This window comes from Lepus europaeus, chromosome 12 (genome assembly GCF_033115175.1).
Source record: "Lepus europaeus isolate LE1 chromosome 12, mLepTim1.pri, whole genome shotgun sequence".
Lineage (NCBI taxonomy): Eukaryota > Metazoa > Chordata > Mammalia > Lagomorpha > Leporidae > Lepus > Lepus europaeus.
The window spans coordinates 21,430,839-21,452,816 of record NC_084838.1 but is presented as its reverse complement, the minus strand read 5'-3'; the positions used below and the strand labels follow the sequence as shown (position 1 = coordinate 21,452,816).

At 52.3% G+C, this 21,978-nt stretch overlaps 1 protein-coding gene across 1 annotated transcript in view; it reads left to right on the top strand.

Annotated features, from left to right (window-relative positions):
- SNX30 (sorting nexin family member 30) overlaps nt 1-21,978 on the top strand; it is a 150,168-nt gene that overhangs the window by 42,200 nt on the left and 85,990 nt on the right. The window lies entirely within an intron of this gene.

Below are 21,978 nucleotides of genomic sequence, written 5' to 3'. Positions count from 1 at the left end.
ACTTTGAATTTAAGGAAGTGTGTTCTATTTGCATAGTCACACGTTTCCTCCTAATTTAGCACATTCTTGGGTTAGGTTTATGTTGGGCTGAGCGTTTCCGGACATGTGCACTCCAAAGTAGGGCGTCCATCTCGCAGATGGCTGCCTGTGGGGGTCCTCTCCCCAGGGGCAGTTTAGGTTTGGGTATCTCACAGAGGTGGAAGCACATTGCAGAGACAGTTCAGAATCTGCGGGGCCTTCGCTTTTGCTTTCTGGCCCCTAGATATTTTTGAGACTACAGATTCAGAGAAGAAATTGCTGTTGCAGCAGCGTGGTGAGTTTTTGGTGACGCTTAGGCAAGGACACTTCATCTCGCTCAGAGTGCAGGAATCTTTAAGCGCCCTCGAGCAGTGTGGCTGGAGGAGCGGACCCCACGGTCACCAGGTGGCACTTGCTGTTGGTGGTTGGCGCCGGCCCTCTTCCGTTCCCCACTTGAGTGGTTTTTGCCCTTGAGAAGGTTTCGTTTAGGTGATGATTAATCAACAAGTGTCTGCTCTCCCAGGACTTCGGCCAGCTTCGTGCGCTGCATTGTTTCTCCCAGATCCTTGTTCTGAAAACCCAGAAAGCCTTTTGCTCGAACTTCCTTGGACATCAACTGGTTTCATCAGACACTGAGTGTGCTCCGCGTGTGTTGTCCTCTGCCAGATGACAGCAGCAAAACGTGCCAGCTAGAACCCCGTGTTATGAGACAAAGGGATGGTACAGCTAGAAAGGAGGGAAGCAGCTAATATTTATAGAGGTGTCGCACTGGCCCATCAAATGCTTTCTCTTAATCCTTACCCCTTCTGTGGTGTTGATGGGGAAACTGAGGCTCAGAGAGCTCGAGGACCTTAACGCCAGGGCCTGGAAAGGAGCGAAGCCCAGGGTTTCCTTCCTTGCCTCTTCTGTTGAAGATCAGTGATAGAAGCTGGTGTTGTGATGTAGGGGGTGAAGCCGCTACCTGCCACGCCAGCATCTCCGACAGGCTCTGGTTTGTGTCCTGGCTGCTCCACTTCCAATCTAGCTCCCTGCTGATGGCTAGGGAAGGCAGCAGAGGATGGCCCAACTGGGAGACCTGGTTGAAGCTCCTGGCTCCTGGCTTTTGGCCTAGTTGGGCCCTGGCCATCATGGCCATTTGGGGAATGAACTAGCAGGTGGAAAATATTCTCTCTCTCTCTCTCTCACTCTCTCTCTCTCCCCGTGTGTGTGTCTTTCTCTCCTTTTGGTAACTCTTACAAATAAATAAATAAATCTTTAGTAATAAAAAGACTCGAGTGATGGAGCCGGTTGGGGTAGTACTGTGGTTTGGAGATGGTTTGAATGTGTCCCCAGAGGTTCATGCATTCAAAGCTTGGTCCCCAGCGTGGCGTAGTTGAGAGGTGGTGGGGCCTGGTGGAAGGTGCTTACTCCTCTAGGGTGTTCTCCTTGGAAGGGATTAATTCTTGACTCGTGAAGTGAGCTCTCCTAAGAGCAGATTGTCATATGGTGAGGCCATCCCAAGTGCTTGGTGCCTTCTGCCCCTGCAGCTGCTCCTTATCCACTTTGCTGTGCTGTTGACACAGAGGCCCCTGGCCAAGACACAAACACCATGCTGCTTGGACCCCCTGGCCCTCAGACTCATGAGCCAAGTCAACTTCTTTGCCAGTTACCCAGCCTCAGGTACTTTGTGTAGCAACAGAAAATAGACTAAGGTAGGGAAAGCACAGGGATGAGGCTCTGTTAGACTGAGCACGTATAACAGGTTAACTTCATGGTGTTTAGGAAACTTCATTGGTCCTGTTGTTGGACCTCTCAGTTGCAGAGATGCCCACTTGCTCGAGAGGACGCCCAAAAACCCAGACTCCAAACCAGCTGATGCAAAAAGCATGAGGTATTTATTGTACGTTTGCACAAACGGGCCCCCCACCTCAGGCAGTGAGGAGCATTGAGCGGCAGTTTTACACAGGTTATATAGGCAACGAATTAGCATATTCCTAACGCATGCATAGGATTGGTCAGTTCAGAGGGACCGTTAGCATATGGGAGAATGCTGGCGAAGAATGCTGGTGGAGAGTGCTGGTATAAAATGCAGAGGTGGCACGGGATTGGTTGGTTCGGAGGGACAATTAGCATACCGGAGAATGCTGAGGGAGAGTGCTAAGGTGTTACAGGATTGGCCGGTCGCAGTGACATCATAAGTGTGCGCCTAGAGACCCTCCGAAGGGAGGGGCAGCTCTGCTCTGGGGCGCGCCCAGAGGTTTCCTGGAGGGGAGGGGCAGCTCTGCTCTGGGGCGCGCCCAGAGGTTTCCTGGAGGGGAGGGGCAGCTCTGCTCTGGGGCGCGCCCAGAGGTTTCCTGTCCCTCTCCCCCATAAGGGTCCTTCATTCCCTCCTTTTCTCTTTGCACAGATTTTAATCCTAAAATCTATTGGACCTCGGAGATCTTTGAAGCTTGACACTGGTACTGTTGAGTCAGCACCCGGGTTTGGAGTTAAACTTGCCAAGCTAGGCGAAAGGGTGGCTGGCAAGAGGGGTGGTCTGGGGAGAGCCTGCCTCACTGGAGGGAGGGAACTCTGTTTTTGCTGGACTGGGTTGAGTCCCACTGACTGGGGACTGGGAGCCATACACGCCCCAATAGTTAAGACTATTTTTAGGGATTTTTGTCAAATTATTTTGGTCAGGTACATCCCAGGTATCTAACCCAGTAACCAGTTGACATACGTTCGGGTATAAGGTGGGCCACCATGCCCTGGGGGTATGTAACCACTAACAGACCAGGCCACCCGTCCTGTGGGGGAAATTACTTCCCGCGTTAACAATTGTGGAGCATGGGGATTGGAAAAACAATGGGGAAAGGCCAGAAACATCACAAATATTAAACAGTTTTTGAAAGTCTTAGCTTGAGCGGGTTCTGAGTGCGCTGGAGCTTCCATTTGGCTGGTCTATCCGGATCCTCGGGGCCCTGGGGGGGTAGTGCTCGCTTCACGTGTGAGGCGTGGACCCAAGCAGCGATTCCATCGACCTTGACAGCGGTGGGAGTTGTCAACAGCACAGTGAAGGGGCCTTTCCACCGGGGCTCTAGAGTCTTAGATTGGTGCCTTCGGACATACACGGCATCACCGATTTGGAAAGGATGTGGGATGGTTGTCGTCTTGGGCTGGTAGGCTGCTGCAAGAGGTTTCCAGACCTGGTTCTGGATGATCTGGAGCGCTCTCAACCGGGCCTGTAACTTAGGGGCATCGGCAACGGAGTCACTGGCAAGGTCAAGCAAGCCTGCTATTGGTGGGGGCCCTCCATAAAGGATTTCGTATGGCGTCAGCCCGCAATGAGAGGGCGTGTTTCGGACCCGGAACAACACCATAGGGAGGAGTTGGACCCAGTCTTTAACGCCAGTCTCCAACGCTAATTTGGTCAAGGTTTCTTTAATTGTTCTGTTCATCCTTTCTACCTGTCCTGAACTTTGGGGTCTATAGGCACAGTGCAATTTCCAATTTATGCCTAATGCTTTGGCCACCAACTGACTTACCTGGGAGACAAACGCTGGGCCATTGTCGGACCCGATTACCTTAGGCAAGCCGAACCGGGGGAAGATCTCCTCTATGATTTTCTTGACGACCACCTGGGCGGTTTCCCGTTTTGTGGGGAATGCCTCAGTCCATCCGGAGAAGGTGTCTACAAAAACTAGAAGATACTTATTTCCATAACTGCCCGGCCTTATCTCAGTGAAATCGACCTCCCAGTTGATTCCTGGTCGGTCTCCTCTTACCCTAGCTCCCTCCGGGAGCTTGAGGTGTCTGGCATTTACCTTGGCACACGGAACACAGGATTCAGTCACCTGCTGGACTAAAGAGTCAAGTCCGGGGATGTAATAAGACTGCCTATCTTCCTGTAAGGCTGCTTTTAGTTTTTTGTGTCCCAAATGAGTCCATTGATGGAGGCTGGTAATTATTTCTTTAGCCAATTGGTGTGGTAGGACTATTTTTTTCCCGAGCCTCCAAACCCTTATTTGTTCATCATACTCTGCACCGAGCCGCTGGATCGTATCTAAGTCTTGGTCCGAATAGAGGAAAGGTGGTTCCCTCGATACTTGGGTGGGCTCAGTTGTCTTTAACGGGAGCACCTGTTGGCTCAGGGCTGCCGCCCTAGCGGCCTCGTCTGCCATCCTGTTTCCCCTTGCTACGGGGTCGTCTCCTCGTTGGTGCCCGGGGCAATGGATTATACTCAACCTTTTGGGCAGGAACAGGGCCTGTAGAAGATCTAGGATTTCCTGCTTATTTTTAATGTCCTTGCCTGCCGAGGTTAAGAGGCCCCTTAGCCGGTATATCTCCCCATGTACATGGGCAGTGGCGAATGCATACCGGCTGTCTGTGTAAATGTTGACCTTTTTGTCTTGTGCCAGTTTTAAAGCTTGAGTTAAGGCTATGAGCTCGGCTCTTTGAGCAGAAGTTCCAGGCTTTAAGGCACTTGACCAGATAACAATTTTTCCATCCACCACCGCTGCCCCAGCCCTCCGCTCACCGTTCTGTAGAAAGCTGCTCCCATCCGTGAACCAGGTCATTTCGGCATCCGGCAGCGGCTGGTCGGTTAGGTCTTTTCGGGTGCCGTGGGCCTCAGCCAGGATTTGGTGACAGTTATGGATTACCTGGGCCTGGGGCCCCAGTTCCGGGAGCAGGGTGGCCGGGTTTAAAGAGGTGGCAGTCCCAAACCGGACCCGCTCTGAGTTTAGTAACATAGTCTGGTAATGAGTTATCCGAGCATTTGAGAGCCATCGATCGGGTGGCTGTCGGATAACTGTCTCCACAGCATGAGGTGCCACTACGGTGAGAGGTTGGCCTAGAGTCAATTTGTCCGAGTCTTTTACCAGGACTGCCACGGCCGCTATCATGCGGAGGCACGGAGGCCAGCCGGCCGCTACATTGTCTAGTTTTTTTGAAAAGTATGCCACCGGCTTTTTCCAGGGTCCAAGCATTTGTGTTAGCACTCCCTTCGCCACTCCCTTGTTCTCATCCACGTATAATGTGAAGGGCTTGGTCATATCAGGGAGGCTCAGGGCTGGGGCTGACAGTAGGGCCTTTTTTATGTTGTCAAATGCCCGCTGTTGCTCTTCTCTCCATTGAAAGGGAGCATTGGACTTCGTGAGGGGGTACAATGGGGCTGCCAGCTCCGCGAACCCAGGAATCCAAAGGCGGCAGAATCCCGCACTCCCGAGGAATTCCCGCATCTTTCTGGCATTGGTGGGGGGTGGAATTAGAGCAACCGCCCTTTTTCGGCTCTCTGTCAGCCATCGTTGCCCTCCTTCTAGGAGGTAGCCTAGGTAGGCCACCTGTTTTTGACATATTTGGGCCTTTTTCGCGGAGGCTCGATAGCCCAGTTCCCCCAGTCTCTGTAGCAGGGCCCCGGTACCTTTTAGGCAGTCCTGCTCAGTTTCAGCGGCAAGGAGGAGGTCGTCCACATATTGCAGGAGGACCAGGTCTGGATGGTCGACTCGGAAGTCGGCCAAATCTAGGTGCAGAGCTTCATCAAACAAGGTAGGCGAGTTTTTAAATCCTTGGGGCAACCTTGTCCAGGTGAGTTGTCCTGAAAATCCGGTCTCTGGGTCTTTCCATTCAAAAGCAAAGATGGATTGGCTCTGAGGGCTCAGTCTTAAACAAAAGAATGCATCTTTTAGATCTAACACAGTGTACCATACGTAGGTCGGAGGCAAGGTACTTAGCAGATTGTAGGGGTTGGGCACTGTGGGATGCATATCCTCCGTTCTCCTGTTAACCTCCCGCAAGTCCTGTACCGGGCGGTAGTCACCCGTACCAGACTTCTTTACTGGTAACAGGGGGGTGTTCCAAGGTGAACGACAAGGTTTTAAAATGCCTAGGTGTAACAGTCTCTGGATATGTGGCCGGATACCTTCCTTAGCTTCCTTGCTCATCGGATATTGACGAACTGACACGGGAATGGCCGTGGGCTTCAGATCTATGATCAAGGGAGGCTGGTTGACGGCCAGCCCTATTCCCGCAGTCTCTGCCCAGGCCTGAGGAAAATCTGTGAGCCACTTGGGGTCCAGGGGAGCCATGGTGGACGAGGGCCTCTCGAATAATCGGTGTTCGTCCTCCAAGCGTAGTGTTAGTACCTGGAGGGGCCGCCCTCCTGAGTCTGTGATGGTAGCTCCTTTCTCGTGGAAGTGAATTTGGGCTCCTACCTTCGAGAGTAGGTCCCTGCCCAGGAGGGGGTAGGGGCAGTCTGGCACTAGTAAGAACGAGTGTGTCACAAGTCCTGTACTTAACTGGACCTCTCGATTGGTTGTCCAGCGACATAACTTCCCTCCAGTTGCCCCCTGGACCCAAGAAGTCTTGGAGCTTAAAGGCCCTTTTTCTGAAGTCAGTACCGAGTGCTGGGCTCCCGTATCAATCAGGAAGGTTACCGGTCTGCCCCCCACTTCAAGGGTTATCCTGGGCTCAGGGGGGGGCTCCTGGCCCTGACTCACCTATTCGTCTTCTTCCAGGGACAAGATTGGAACTGGTTTTTTCTTTGGTCCCTGTGTTTTCTTTGGGCAGTCTTTGACCCAGTGTCCTCTTTCTTTACAATAGGCACATTGATTTTTCTCCACCCGAGGCTTTCGTTTGTCTCCCAAGTCCCTATTCTGTCCTGGTCTACTCCTTTCTATATCCTGCACTACAGTGGCCAGAATTTTACTAAACTCTCGATTACGTTTTTTGTCTCTTTTATTTTCCCTTTCCTCCTGCTCCTTGCGGAGCCTTTCCTCCCTCTCCTCTCGGGTCTCCCTTTTGTTATAAATCTTTTCTGCCTCCTTTATTAAATCTTGTATAGTATATCCCTGAAGCCCCTCTAGCCGCTGCAATTTATTGCGGATGTCCGGCGCTGACTGTCCTATAAAGGACATGATTACATCTCCCTGCCGGTCCTCTGCCAGGGGGTCAAACGGGGTGTACATACGGTAGGCTTCCATTAATCTTTCTAGGAAGCCTGCCGGCGTTTCCTCAGCCCCCTGCACTACTGCACGTACCTTGGCCAAATTGGTGGGGCGCTTTCCAGCCCCTCTGAGACCCGCAAGGAGAACCTGGCGGTAAAGACGAAGTCGCTCCCTACCAGCAACGGTGGTGTAGTCCCAATCAGGACGGGTTAAGGGAAACGCCTCCTCGATTTCGTTTGGCAGTAGGGTCGGTCGGCCATCTGCTCCAGGGACGTTTTTCCGTGCCTCGAGGTAGACGCGCTGCTTTTCCTCAGTGGTGAGGAGGGTCTGCAGAAGCTGCTGACAATCATCCCAGGTGGGCTGATGAGTCAATAAAATTGACTCGATCAGCCCAGTCAGAGCCTGGGGGTCTTGAGAGAAAGAGGGGTTATGGGTTTTCCAATTGTAAAGATCGGAAGCAGAGAATGGCCAGTACTGCATCTGGCCAGCCACCGAGCGAAGAGGAAAAGCCTGCGAAGTCCAGACGCTTCCCGAGCCCCCTGCCTGCCCCCGACGGAGGCGCAGGCGGCTGGAGGGCGGGGAAGGCGCTGAGACTTCTTCCCCTTCCCTCGTGGAATCAGGGGATGGTGCAGAAGGCTGCACATCCCGCTCTGGTTGTAGTGGGGGTTCCTGCGGGGGAGCAGGTTGGCTGGGAAGATAGGGTGGGGGAGAGTCAAGGAGCAGAAAGTCCTGATCAGCCGGAAGAACCGGTGGCTTGTCAGGTTTTGGACCTCGAATCTCCTTCAGAGGGAATAGGGAGGAGGTTGGTACAACCGGGATAGGAGGAGGGGGTATCGGGGTCCGTATGGGCTCCGTCGGGAAGAAGGGTTCTATCCAGGGAGGGGGGTTACGTGAAAGATCCTCCCACGTGGTAATGTAGGCCACCTGATCAGGGTGTCCATCGGATCCTGGCCGAAAGACGCGCTCCTTAATCTGTAAAATAATATCGAGGTTAAAAGTGCCGTTCCTTGGCCAGCCGACCTCGAAGGCCGGCCACTCTGAGGAACAGAATCTTGCCCATTGTTTCTTTTTAACCTCCACTGAGAGGTGGCGCGCGCGTTCTCGAACGTCCTTCCAGTGATCTAGAGTGAGACTTAAAGGGGTGGTTATTTGTTGACCCTTGCGTATAAGGATTTCAGCCCAAACAAAAAGAACAACCATTGCACAGACATATACAGTAAGCAAGACAAAACACATGGCTAGGACAAATCGAACGCTATTGCGCTATTTTTGGGAGCGGCTGCCTGACCAGCCCTCCCCGGGAAGGAGGGAGACTTAGTCTCCGACCCACCTCCAGACCACCCCGAGTGCGTCTTCCGGGGGAACAGACCGAGGGTTTCCCCTCATAACCCGGAGCGTCCTCCGGGTAACGGGCCAGGGGTTGCTGGGCACGCCTGCCTCCCCCACTGGTCCCACAGAGTCAGGTCAGATACTGGCCAGTCAGAATACTCAAGACGAAGACAACAACAGACAGAAAACACTTAATTATACCTCCAACTGGTCCGCAGAGAATGGGTCTGAGGGCGACCTCGAGCCCCACGTTGGGCGCCAAAAATGTTGGACCTCTCAGTTGCAGAGATGCCCACTTGCTCGAGAGGACGCCCAAAAACCCAGACTCCAAACCAGCTGATGCAAAAAGCATGAGGTATTTATTGTACGTTTGCACAAACGGGCCCCCCACCTCAGGCAGTGAGGAGCATTGAGCGGCAGTTTTACACAGGTTATATAGGCAACGAATTAGCATATTCCTAACGCATGCATAGGATTGGTCAGTTCAGAGGGACCGTTAGCATATGGGAGAATGCTGGCGAAGAATGCTGGTGGAGAGTGCTGGTATAAAATGCAGAGGTGGCACGGGATTGGTTGGTTCGGAGGGACAATTAGCATACCGGAGAATGCTGAGGGAGAGTGCTAAGGTGTTACAGGATTGGCCGGTCGCAGTGACATCATAAGTGTGCGCCTAGAGACCCTCCGAAGGGAGGGGCAGCTCTGCTCTGGGGCGCGCCCAGAGGTTTCCTGGAGGGGAGGGGCAGCTCTGCTCTGGGGCGCGCCCAGAGGTTTCCTGGAGGGGAGGGGCAGCTCTGCTCTGGGGCGCGCCCAGAGGTTTCCTGTCCCTCTCCCCCATAAGGGTCCTTCACTGTGTTATCATCTCTCTTTTTTTTTTTTAAAAAAAGATTTATGTATTTATTTGAAAGGCAGAGTTACAGAGAGAGTCAGAGAGAGAGAGATCATCCATCCTCTGGTTCACTCCCCACGTGGCTGCAATGGCTGGAGCTGGGCCAATCCAAAGCCAGGAGCTTCCTGTAGGTTTCCCACATGGGTTCAGGGACTCAAGGACTTGGGCCATCTTCTGCTGCTTTCCTGAGCGCATCAGCAGGAAGCTGGATCTGAAGTGGAACAGTCAGGACTTGAACCGGTGCCCATATAAGATGCCGGCACTGCAAGCAGCGGCTTAACCCACTAAGCCTCAGTGCTGGCCCCCAATTGTCATATCTATTAATATAGTTTGTTCTCAGTTGGTCTTTCTGAACTCTTTTGTCTGCTTGTCTGTGTCACCCACCCTCTTCATATCTCAAATAGGAGGAGCAGCTCTGGAGCATGGTGATGCACAGCCCTGCACAAGAGACCTAACACCTGTAACCCGGATTCTCTCCGAGGGGTTCTTCCACACCCACTCCCTTGTGTGATTTGGGTGCAAAACTGTCAGCAGAGTAGAGGAATGCTTGACTTAGCCTCACGGGTTTGCCATTGGCAGGATCCGGAGAACAGGGTCAAGGTGGGAGGAAAGAGTCAGCTTTTAGGTAGAATCATGTTCTCTTTGGCCGTGTGTCCCTTGCAGAGGTTTCAACTGTCTTTAGAAAGCTGAGTGCATGGAGGACTTTGAGTCCTGCAGGTGGTACACGGGCACGTGACCAGCAGCAGAGGCCGAATCTTTGCGTTGTGAGTCTTAGTTCTCATTCAGCCAGGGACGAGCTTTTTGGAAACGCCTTTCTTCCTTTAGTGGTGATGGTTCCTCATCCTGGGAGGTCTTGGCCAAGCTCTCCCTCAGCACTGTTTTTCTCTTTGGCAAATGAATCTTCACCTATCCCAGCATCCTTTGCTCAACTCCTTCAAAGCCTGGGGCTCTGTTGTAACCATTACATCATTGCATCACAGTTAAAGGTTTTTGTGTCCATGTCCACAGCTAGACTGAGTTATTTAAACACGGGTTTTCTCCATCCTGTTAGTGTATTAGGTGTTCCAATAACAGAGGTTTCTCCTTACAAGGAATGAACAGGAATTGGGTGTACATTCAGCTGGGAGTTAGGGAAAAATCTTTGTTCCCAGGAATCACAAGGATGGCTGGAGAAGTGAAGGCTGGTCTGGAGGTTCTTAGAAAAAGCCAGCATCAGATCCCAGGAGCCTGGCCCAGGCCTGTGGACTTGGCGTCTTTTGCATCAGGCCAATGGGTGGATTTTACTCGAAGGGCAGGCTTTCTGATAGAAAAGCTGGGGAGAGATTGTTAGTTTCTAAACCACTTTATTAACCGGTAAAGAAAGCTTTGAAACAGATGGGCCCTGAGCTCGTGTCTAGTGGAGAGTCTTTGCCCAATTAAGAGAAGGCCCACAAATCAAAGTAGGAAAACGTGAAACTGTTCCGGGAAGAGGCTGGCCTGGAGCCCCCGGGCTGCTGGAGACTTGTGCAAGCTGCCTTGGAGGCCTTGCTTTGGAACATTTGAGAGGGAATCTGGGGCGGTGGAGGGGGCCCTGAAGTTTCTACCAGCAAGCCAGGAGGGTCCCAGAACATAGGATTTACAAATTAAGATGTATTTGGATAATTCTTCAGGGAAAGAAAAATAAAAGCTCTGCATTTTAAAATTCAATCCTGTTTATATCACTCTTTCCTATCGAGATTTTTAAAAATGATATGGAAATTTCTGTAATTACAAGGACTAGTCAGTCAGCCTTGTGGTAATAAACAGCTCCAAGAATTCCAAGGTTTGCAACAAACGTTAATTGCTAGGCCAGGCTAGCTGTTGGTGGTTGTGCGTCAGCCGCGGCTGCTTCCCACAGATCTCCCCGTTCAGAAGGAGCAGCCCCTGTTGGGGACAGGCCGGGTTCAGGGCAGAGGACAGTGGCGTCTGCAGTGTCTGCCATGCTCCTGGTGTATTTGTTGCAAGTCCATGGCCATACCGAGGCAGAGGGCTGGGGGTGTCCTCCTGTGGGAAGACCCTTGGCTGTGGTAAGGAGGCTTGTGCTAATGATTGGGTAGGTTAACTCAGGCTGCCACGGAACCCGTGTCCTGCTTCTTTCACTGAACATTAGTAAACACCTCCGTTCAAGTCTATCATCTTAAAATGCTCTAAAGACATTTTCTCCTTATTATGTGTATTCAGCTTATTTATTTATTTATTTATTTATTTATTTTGACAGGCAGAGTGGACAGTGAGAGAGAGAGAGAGAGAGAGAAAGGTCTTCCTTCCGTTGGTTCACCCTCCAATGGCTGCTACGGCTGGCGCACCGCGCTGATCCAAAGCCAGGAGCCAGGTGCTTCTCCTGGTCTCCCATGGGGTGCAGGGCCCAAGCACTTGGGCCATCCTCCACTACACTCCCAGGCCACAGCAGAGAGCTGGACTAGAAGAGGAGCAACCGGGACAGAATCCAGTGCCCCGACTGGGACTAGAACCCAGGGTGCTGGTGCTGCAGGCGGAGGATTAGCTTAGTGAGCCGCAGCGCTGGCCTGTGTATTCAGCTTTTAGATGAATTTTGGAGGGGACTTGACCTGTTGCCAGGAAGCGATGTGGCAGATCATACACAGATTTTCAAGTAATCTCCTGTACCTCATTGCATTCTTAGAATCTCTAGAATGCATTTCTTAGAATCTCTAGAATGGCAAATGCGAGGTATGAGAAACTTGTTTCTGGATTCAGCAGGCATGCCGCCAGTGTTTCCTGTGGTTTCCTGCTCATTTATTATTATGAAGATGTACTCATACACCATGAAATTCATCCCCTGATTTGTACAACTGGTGTTCAGTAGATTCACAGGGTGTACAACCATCTTTACTAATTCCAGAAACTTTGTCACCCCCGTCCCCGCAGCAAAATGAAATGCTGTCCTCATTAAGTCAAACCCCACGCTTCCTCTTCCCCCATCCCGGCCACCTCCCCACGGGGGATCGATCCCTGGGTTCAAGTAAGTGGAGTCAGAGACTCCGTGGCGTGGTCTCTTGCGCCGGGCACCCAGCACTCTGAATGATGTTCTGAAGGCTCATAGCTAGTGCTTTCTGATGTACGCTCCTGTAATGATAACATGTGTGTAGTCAGGAGCTTCCTTTTGTAGGACCTTAACTTAAGAGATCTTAATGGAGTGGCTGCTATTTATGGGTGAATGATAGCAATAAACATTTTGATAGTTAAGGATGTGATTATCTGCAATTATTACACACAATCAGGGAATGTAATGGATTGCCTTAATACATTTCCTTATGTTCAGTCATTTTTACTTTTCCTGGAATACAGTTGACTGGATTCTGGTCCCCCACCCCCCCTTTGCATTCTTTTTTTTTTTTTTTTGACAGGCAGAGTGGACAGAGAGAAAGGTCTTCCTTTGCCGTTGGTTCACCCTCCAATGGCCGCTGAGGCCGGCGCACTGCGCTGATCCGAAGCCAGGAGCCAGGTGCTTCTCCTGGTCTCCCATGGGGTGCAGGGCCCAAGCACTTGGGCCATCCTCCACTGCCTTCCTGGGCCATAGCAGAGAGCTGGCCTGGAAGAGGGGCAACCGGGACAGAATCCGGCGCCCCAACCAGGACTAGAACCCAGTGTGCCGGCACTGCAGGCAGAGGATTAGCCTAGTGAGCCGCGGCGCTGGCCTGCATTCTTTAATGTTCCACCCGCCCACCCCCACCCCCACTCTGCACTCTTTAATGTTCCATTCGCTGTTACCTTATTAAGGATCTTTACACTTAGATGTGATTTCCTTTTCTGGTATTAGGTAGAAGTAAAATTTCATAAAGTGACTCAAGATGTTTCTCCGTATTTTAATTACATGTCTTGGAATATTTGAATAAAATAGGACTTAGGCCTTGAAGCTTCCTCAGAGCCCCATGGTGAAATTGTTGGGGCCTGGCCTGCCTTCCAGTGGGTGTTCTCTGATAACAGCTCTGTGGTTTATTTATCTGTTCAGTTTTTCTGCCTCTAATGAACTTCACTTTGGCCACAAATTTTTTTCCTAGAAAGCCATCCAGCTCATATAGATTTCCAAATGTGTGTGTTGTTCATAGGACATCCTTCTTTATAATCATAGGTAAAGTTCATGGTTACTGCTTGCTTTATTTTCTTTCTTTTTTTTTTTTTTTTGACAGGTAGAGTGGACAGTGAGAGAGAAACAGAGAGAAAGGTCTTCCTTTTGCCGTTGGTTCACCCTCCAATGGCTGCCGCGGCCAGCGCACCGCGCTGATCCGATGGCAGGAGCCAGGTGCTTCTCCTGGTCTCCCATGGGGTGCAGGGCCCAAGCACTTGGGCCATCCTCCACTGCACTCCCTGGCCACAGCAGAGAGCTGGCCTGGAAGAGGGGCAACCGGGACAGGATCGGTGCCCGACTGGGACTAGAACCCAGTGTGCTGGCGCCGCAAGGCGGAGGATTAGCCTAGTGAGCCGCGGGGCCGGCCTTGCTTTATTTTCCTCTGGGCTTCTGAGGTTCTAGCTTATTTAGTTCACTTTTTTTTCCCCGAAAGATTTATTTATTTTACTTGAAAGTCAGAGTTAACACACAGAGAGAAGGAGAGGCAGAGAGAGAGAGGTCTTCTATTCACTGGTCACTCCCCAATTGGCTGCAACAACTGGAGCTGTGCTGATCCGATGCCAGGAGCCAAGAGCTTCCTCTGGATCTCCCACGCGGGTGCAGGGGCCCAAGAGCTTGGGCCATCTTCTGCTGCTTTCCCAGGCCATTACAGAGAGCTGGATAGGAAGTAGAGCTGCCGGGACTCGAATCGGCGCCCATACGGGATGCTGGCACTGCAAGCAGTGGCTTTACCGGCTACATCACAGCACCAGCCCCAATTCACTTTTTATTTTTAAAAATGTTTGTTTATTTTCATCTACTTGAAAGGCAGAGTGACAGGGAAAAATGGAGGGAGGGGGAGAGTGAAAGAGAGGCACAGAAAGAGAGAGTGAGTGATCTCTTCCATCCCCTAGATGCTTGCAACAGCCAGGGCTGGGCTGGGCTGAAGCCAGGAGGAGGGAGCTCGGTCCAGGTCTCCCACATAGCAGGAACCCAGCACTTGTGCACCGTCAACCGCTGCCTCCCAGGCTGCGTTAGCAGGAAGCTGGATCGGAAGCGGAGGAATCTGGACATCGCCATCACTCTGACATGGGATGCCGGTGTCCCAACCAGCCGTTAAACCTGCTGAGCCACAGTGCCCTAACTTATCTTTTAGAAGAATCATTTTTTTTTTATTCTTTAAAATAACTTTTGTGCTTTTCTATATATTCAGTGTATACTTTTTCTATTTTGGCTTTTTTAAAAAAGGGAGCACAAAGTAGTGCTTGTGAAGTGTTCTGGTTCACAGATGAATTGTCTTCGTATGTACCCGCTCTCGAGTACCCTCTGCTGCTGCCTTCGGGTCTTGGCTTTTGGGGCCTGAATGCCGAGACAGTGCAGGCACGTGTGGCCTTTTGGTTCACGTGTGTCTGGTGAGGTTGTGCCGCGGGCCTGCTCTTGGCCTCCTGTCGGAACAAGTAAATGATCAGATCCCTGTTTCTGCTTGATGACATTAGAAGCGCCTTCTTGGACCCTACTCTTGTCTGTCCATTTTCTGTTGTTATAGTGGAATGCCTGGGGCTGGGTGCGTCACAGAGAAGAGGTTTTATTTAGCTTACAGTTCTGGAGGTCCAAGGGCACAGCCCCAGCCTGGGCTCGGCTCTGGTGAGGATCTCCTGCCTGATGGCCCCTCCGTGTTGGGAGTGCAGGTGAGAGGGAGCGACCGTGCTGCAAGATGGGGAGCCCAGAGGCGGGGAGGGGCCAGGCTTGGTCTTTCCTTACAGTCCTTTCTGAGGACTAACCCGCTGGTCCCGAGATCAGCATAGTTGCCTTCTGCTTCCCAGGGCAGTGGGCCATGACCTCCGCTAGGCCCCACCTCTTAAAGGTCCCACCACCCCTTAACATCACTGCACTGGGGACCAGGCTTCCAACCCATGAACTCCAGGGGACACCCTGCATGTCAACCACAGCAGATCCTTAGGTTGTTACCACTTGAGTGACCTGGCAGCAGGGCCCTGGGCGGCCCGGTCAGGGCAGCTCCGCTTGGCTCTTCTTCACGTCCAGCACCCCTGCGGTCTGGCATGCTTCTTGATGCAGCTGCCTCCTGCCCCCCATCTTGGTGGCACCCTGCCCCTCTTCCTCTCTGTCACTCTTGCTTTGTGCTTGTTGGACACGTCTAGAGTAGCCAGAGGCCTTCACGTTCCTCCAACCTTTTTCTTTGTTTGAAACTTTTTTTTTTTTAAATTTATTTGAAATGCAGCAAGACAGAGAGACACAGAGATGTTCCATCCATTGGTTTATCCCTATCCCCCTATCTCAATGCCCTCCTCTCCCAAATGCCCACAACAGCCAGCCTTGGCTTGGGCTGAAGCAGGATCCAATGTTGGGGCAGGGACCCGACTACTTGAGCCATCATTCCCCTGTCGCCTCCCAGGTTGCACACTAGCAGGGTGCTGGAATCAGTAGTGGAGCTGGGGCTTGAGCCCCAACCAGTGCCCAGTGGCTGCACACCCCACACTCCTACTCCACACACACACACACACACAAACGGTTTTTGAGTCTCTACCCTGCCTGGTGAGATCAGTTGTGGGGGCAGAGTGCTCTCTGCTGGTGGCCTGCACTTGATGTCACTGCCTTGCTTGCCATCCCCTGGTCACTGCAGAGAACCCCTTGGTGGTCTTTCCACATCTCCCTTTCCCCTCCTACCTTTCAATTATGGTTATTTTTTTAAAAAATATTTATTTATTTGAGAGACAGAGTTACAGACAGAGAGAGGGAGAGAGAAAGAGAGGTCTTCTATCCGCTGGTTCACTTCCCAGATGGCTGTAATGGCCGGAGCTGGGCCAATCTGAAGGCAGGAGCTGGGAGCTTCTTCTGGGTCTCCCACACGGTGCAGGGGCCCAGGTATTTGGGTGATCTTCCACTGCTTTCCCAGTCACATTAGCAGGGAGTTGTCACAGAAGTGGAGCAGCCGGGACTCGAACCTGCACTCTCACTCACAGGCAGCAGCTTAACTCTCTGTACAACACCAGTCCCTCAGGATGTCTTCATAGATAATGTCGATAACCTTAAGGGATCTCAGTGACGTGAGCTAAAGATACCCCTTAGTTCTTTTCCTATCCAGTGTAACTCTTGGAAAATTTGTGCCTTTGCTCACATCCAGGGTGGAGGAGACTCCAGTCACTGTGTTCTTACCCCCGCCCCCCCCCCCCCCCCTTTGGCTCCCATTCTCTAGATTGTTAAGCTAAGAAGGGCGGGAACGGGAAGGAGCAAAGTCTGGTGTTCAGCTTACTTCGCTGAGTTTACCTGGAAGTCTGGGCTTGTAACTACTAAGTGAGCATGTAGCATTCTGCGTCTGGCAATGTAAACATGATGGGTTTTCCTGGTTTGGAGCCCTTGGGTATTTTCTTTGTTCCCCAGGTTTTGCTGTGTTTCTGGTTCTCTTGTGAACGTCTTTGAGCAGGATGCATTTTGAGATGTTTTTCCCCTTGGAGTTTGTTCTCCAAAGTGGGCTTGTGTGGAACTTTACAACAAACCCACCGTGGAGAGTATTCCGTTTAGTTTGTGTGGTGGACACGTTCATTCTCCAGGCATCGGCTGTGGACCTGGCCGGAGGCTGGGGAACACAGACAGAGCAAGCCAGGCCAGTGTGCTGCCCCTCCCTCTAACGGTACCAACATGAGGGATCGGAATATTTGATCTGGCATGGCTTGTGTTTTCATTAAATCCACGAGGCTCCTACTGTCTTTTCATAAGCCATTTGTTTAACATAATATAGACCTTTGCCAGTCATTGATATTAACCTGTCTTGTGGCTGGCTGACCCACACAAAGGGGGGGGGTCTCAAAACTGAAATCCTTGGAGCCAGACGTTGCTTTGTAAAGCAGCCCAGCTGGGTCGCTCCCTTCTAGGGTAGAAAAAGAGGGAAGGAGGAAGAAATGCCCCGGAACTGAAGCCTGCAGGGCGGGAACTGATGCTTGGTAGCAATGGGGGGAATTTCATTTATTTATCAACTGTGTGTTGTAATTCTTCCCAAGGCTACTCTAGATATCTGACACTGTAACAAAATCATGAAGAACCTGCATTTGGGGCACCGGCTATGACTCTTAACGTAGTTTTTATACTTGGCAGCATTTGTTAAGTGTCTGCCGTGAACCTCGTGTCAGAGTTTATAAGGGGAGGCGAGAGCACACACAGGCAGGTTTGATGTCGGTGTGTGTGCACAGTGGGAACCTCCACCGTGTTCCAGGCACGATTCCAACTGCTCCCACATACAGGCTCACTCAGTGCTGTCATAGCCTCTTAGAAAGGAAGAAGTGAGGCCAGAGAGAGGTGAGTGAGAGCTTAGGAAACTCCCTGAAATCACACACTGGTAATGAGTGATGGAACTGGCATTCAAAACCAGACGGGCTGGCACAGGTTCACCTGTCGTGTTGTCATTCCACAGACATCGACCGAGTGCCTTGTATTGGCAAGGAATTGAGTTGGGTCATTCTCATTCACTTACTCATCAACTACTTAATAGCTGTTATATGCCAAGGGTAGCGTGGTCTCTGCTTTTATGGAGTATGTAGACCAGTGATTCAGACAGCCAATCAGTACAGACACAAGGAGAGTAAGAGTTCGGGTAGTGATAAGTTCTGTGAAGCACATAAAGCCGGAGAAGGGACTAGAGAGCAGTGGGGGATGTTTTCAGGTTTTCTGAGCTCAGAAGGGCTCTCTGAGTAGTTACTGTTTAAGCAGAACCCTCTGTGAAGAGAGGAACCGGCCACCCGGGGACCAGGAGGGAAGGAGTTGCCAGATAGAAGGAGCAGGAGGTACAAAGGCATTGAGGTCAGAATGAGCCCGGGAAGGACGGGGAGCAGACGGAAGACCGGTGTTCCAGAGCAGGCTGTACGGCCGGGAGAGCGTTGGTGGTGAGCTCAGAGAGAAGGGGAGGCGCTGGGGGCGTCGGCCGCTGTTGGTTATGGAGCGGAGTGTGGATTTTATTAATGTAATGGGAATGTCTTTTTAAAAAATTTATTTTCATTTTTTTTGAAAGGCAAAGAAACACAAATGATTTTCCGTCTGCTGTTTAACTCCCCAGATGCTTGGAAAAACCAGGGTTGGGACAGGCCAGGCCAAAACCAAGAGATGAAAATTCAGTCTGGGTCTCTCACTCTGGGCTCTCCGCCTGTGCCATCATCTGCTCCCTCGCAGGGTGTGTACTCGCAGGGAGCTGAACTTGGGAGCAGGGGAACAGGGACTGGATCAGGCACTCTGATGTGGGGCATGGGTGTCCCAAGTGGTGTGTGCCAAACAGCCACCCCCATGGGATGTCTTCAAGAGTTCTGAACAAGCTACTGACAAGTTTCATTTACTATTTTTTAAAGCAGCTTTAAGTTGACAGATAGTACTTGACAGATAATATGTATGGGGTTCTCATCAGTGAACGGGTGGATAAAGAAAATGTGGTATCCACACAATGGAATATTATTCAGACAATATAGCAGCATTCGTGAAAGGATGGTACTGGAGGGCATTATATTAACTGAAATAAGCCAGACCTCAAAAGTCAAATACCACACATTCTCACGTGTATGTGGGAATTAAAACTTGAGAGAGTATGGGGCCGGCGCTGTGGCGCAGTGGGTTGAGGCCCTGGCCTGAAGCGCTGGCATCCTATATGGGTACCGGTTCTAGTCCTGGCTGCTCCTCTTCTGGTCCAGCTCTCTGCTGTGGCCTGGGAGAGCAGTAGAATATGGCCCAAGTCCCTACACCCCCATGGGAGACTGGGAAGGAGCTCCTGGCTCCTGGCTCCAGATCGGTGTAGCTCCGGCCATTGTAGCCATCTGGGGAGTGAACCAGCGGATGGAAGACCTCTCTCTCTGTAACTCTTTCAAATAAATAAAATAAATCTTAAAAAACCAAAAAACAGTTGAGCGAGTAGAACAGCAGTGACCCGAGGCTGGGAGGGTTGGCGGGGAGGGAAGAGGGAGTGAGGTCACGGAACAGGTAAGTTCTGAGTGTCCCCAGCACGGTTGGGGTGAATATAGTTTACTGCTTCCAAGCAGCCAGAGGAGAGGATTTGGTGTGTTCCCAGCACGAAGCTCTGATCAGTGTCCGGGGTGATGGAGATCCTGATTGCCGGATATGATCATTCTGCATGGCACACGTGTATAGCACCCTGTCGCCCGCAGCTGTGTGCGGGGACTTCAGGTCACACTTTGCAGGGAGCGCCTTGAGGCCACGGTGAGAGCTGAGCAGAGTGGGAGGCGCCTTGTGTGGAGCCCAGGGATTCCCTGGCCTCCTTCCCGGGCTTCCCTGGACTCTTAATTCCTGTTGGTCCTAAAGGTGCAGCCACGGCGCGGCCCCTGCGGCGGGTGCGGCAGACCCCGTGGCAGGAGGACCCGAGTGGGAGGAGCCTGTGTGGTTCACGCGCCTCCCCAATTCTACCTTCCTGGTGGGGCTTTCGTGTTTCCCTCCACGTTTGTGTCTTCTCATGGGGGCCGTGTCTTGAGGGCTGTCATTTTGAGATGAACTGGTCTTGAGACACGGAGGAAAAATATTAGCTTCCCTTGGCTGGGCTTTGAAGACCAGAAGCGGGAGGGACTCATGGCCAGAGGCTGGAGATGAGGGGTGACCACGGAGGGCTGGGGGAAAAGCCACACGCAGGGGCTCCGCTGGGGAGGAAACCTTGACCCTCAGAACCGCCTGGGCGGCAGGTGCCGACCTCTGTGCATTTGGGCAAGTTGTAGGGCTCTCACAGTCCACTGCCTTGTGAGTCAGGATGGTGAGTGTCCTGCTCGCCCCACGAGGCTGTCACCAGGGGCTGATGGGATGAGAATGGGACACACAGGTGTGAGGGGCAGCATCAGAACACAGGCATTCGTGGACCTGATTAATCCACGCTCTCCTTCCCTGCCCCAGCAGCCGCCTGGAGAACTGTTGAGTGCACACACTGCAGACTCTCCTGCCGGCTGCTCCTGGGAGGTTGCTGGCTGAGGTCCCCTGGGCCAGGGTTAAGGGAGTTCGTCTGAGAGCCATTGCCGGAGCTGGGGAGAGACAGCAGACGACTGCACACACTCGCGTCCCACATGCGCACACATGCACACACGGGTGAGCAAGGCACAGATACAGTCCCTGGGGAGTCACAGTGTTTGTGCATAAGGTAGGCGTGCACACAAATGACGGAGGCTGCGAACATTGCTTTAGTGGAGTTGTCGCGCAAATACTGAGAAGGTGGAGTAGATGCCTGCAAGGCGTGCGGAGACCTCAGAGCCAGGGGTGTGGGTGGGGTCCCCCGGCTGAGGTCAGTCCAGGCAGGACCGTGGGAACCGCCGTCTGAGCTGCGGTTGGTGGATCTGCCCAGCAGTGTGGAATCCTTCCTTTGTTTTGTGCCATGTTTAGCCGCTGACAGCGCTGGTCCGAGGCTGGGGACTGGTGTTGATGAAACAGAGGGGTGGGTCCCTGTCCTGTCTCACACTGTGTCTTGCCTGAGGTCAGTGTTTAAGTATTTACTGCACTGACATGGTTATCTGAGTCCTCAGGAGGTGGGGTCCCCTCTGAGGTCCTTTGGGGTGTGGATGCTGCGTGCCCCGGGGCCTCCGTGCAGCCAGAGAGCAGGCAGGGTGGTGTTGCTGCCTGAGCCGTGTCCCCTTGTTCCTGCTGAGGAGCTTTGAGGGTGGGAGGGCCCTGCTGACCAGCTCCCGTCCTGCCCTGGGCTCAGACCCATAGCTGAGTGGTTGTGGGGTAGCGAGTCCGGACATGAAAATGATAACCTGTCAGAAATCACAGAAAAGTCTTTTTGAAACATCGCTGAAGTACGTGCTTCACTGATTTCTGGTCGGTAGAGACGGGAGACAAAGGAAGGTGCCTTTTCTGTGCGCCTCCCGCCACCCACCCATGGGCGACATCGCCCTTGACCCTGAGATGGGCTACCCTCTGCCTCCCATCCCTCTTCTCAAACGTGCCATGGCCAGCTGGGGTGGATGTGACTGCTGGGTTGACCCCTCATTTCCTGTATGTTTTCTGGGTGTGTGTGTGTGGGGGGGATGGGGACCGGTCACCTCCAACCTGCAGAGCTCCAGGAAGAGGGAATCCTAGCACCTTTGCTTCTGTGCCTGTGATCTGTGACTGCGGGGTCGCCGCAGCGGGGTCGCCACAGCCCTCTCCGGGGTGGCACATCGCTTTCTTCCTTGGGCTTGGTCTCCACTGATTCCAGAGGCACTCGGAGACCTCCCCACCTACCGTTAGCTCTCTGTTCCATAGTCAAACCTTCAGACCCATAGGGCGCTGGAAGCCTGGGCCTTTTAAATTTCACACTCTCTTTCTGGATATTGTAAGGAGCCTAATTTATTCAAGTGATTTTCCAGTTAAGGCCTAAAAGAAAATTCTTCTTTCCTGGTATTCACCCCACACCCACTTCCTGTCTTTATTTATTTATTTATGGGGGTGGGGAGGGAAGGAGGCGGAGGAGGAGGGGGAGAGAAAGCTTCCATCCACTGGTTTACTCCTCACGCGTCTGCCTTCTATGGCTGGGCCTGGCCTGGGCAGAGACCGTCACCAGGAGCTGGGAACTTAGTGCAGGTCTCCCAGGTGGGTGGCAGGGACCTAACGACCGGCGTCACTGCTTCCGAGGTCTGCATTGTCAGGAAGCTGGGTGCAGGAGCCGGGCTGGCTGTGGGACGCAGGCGCTCCGACGTGGGAAGTGGACATCTTAACTGCAGGCCAAATGCCGGGCACGACTGCTTTCCAAGAGCGTTTTCCAACATTTTGGAATATTTTAATCATTTACCAAA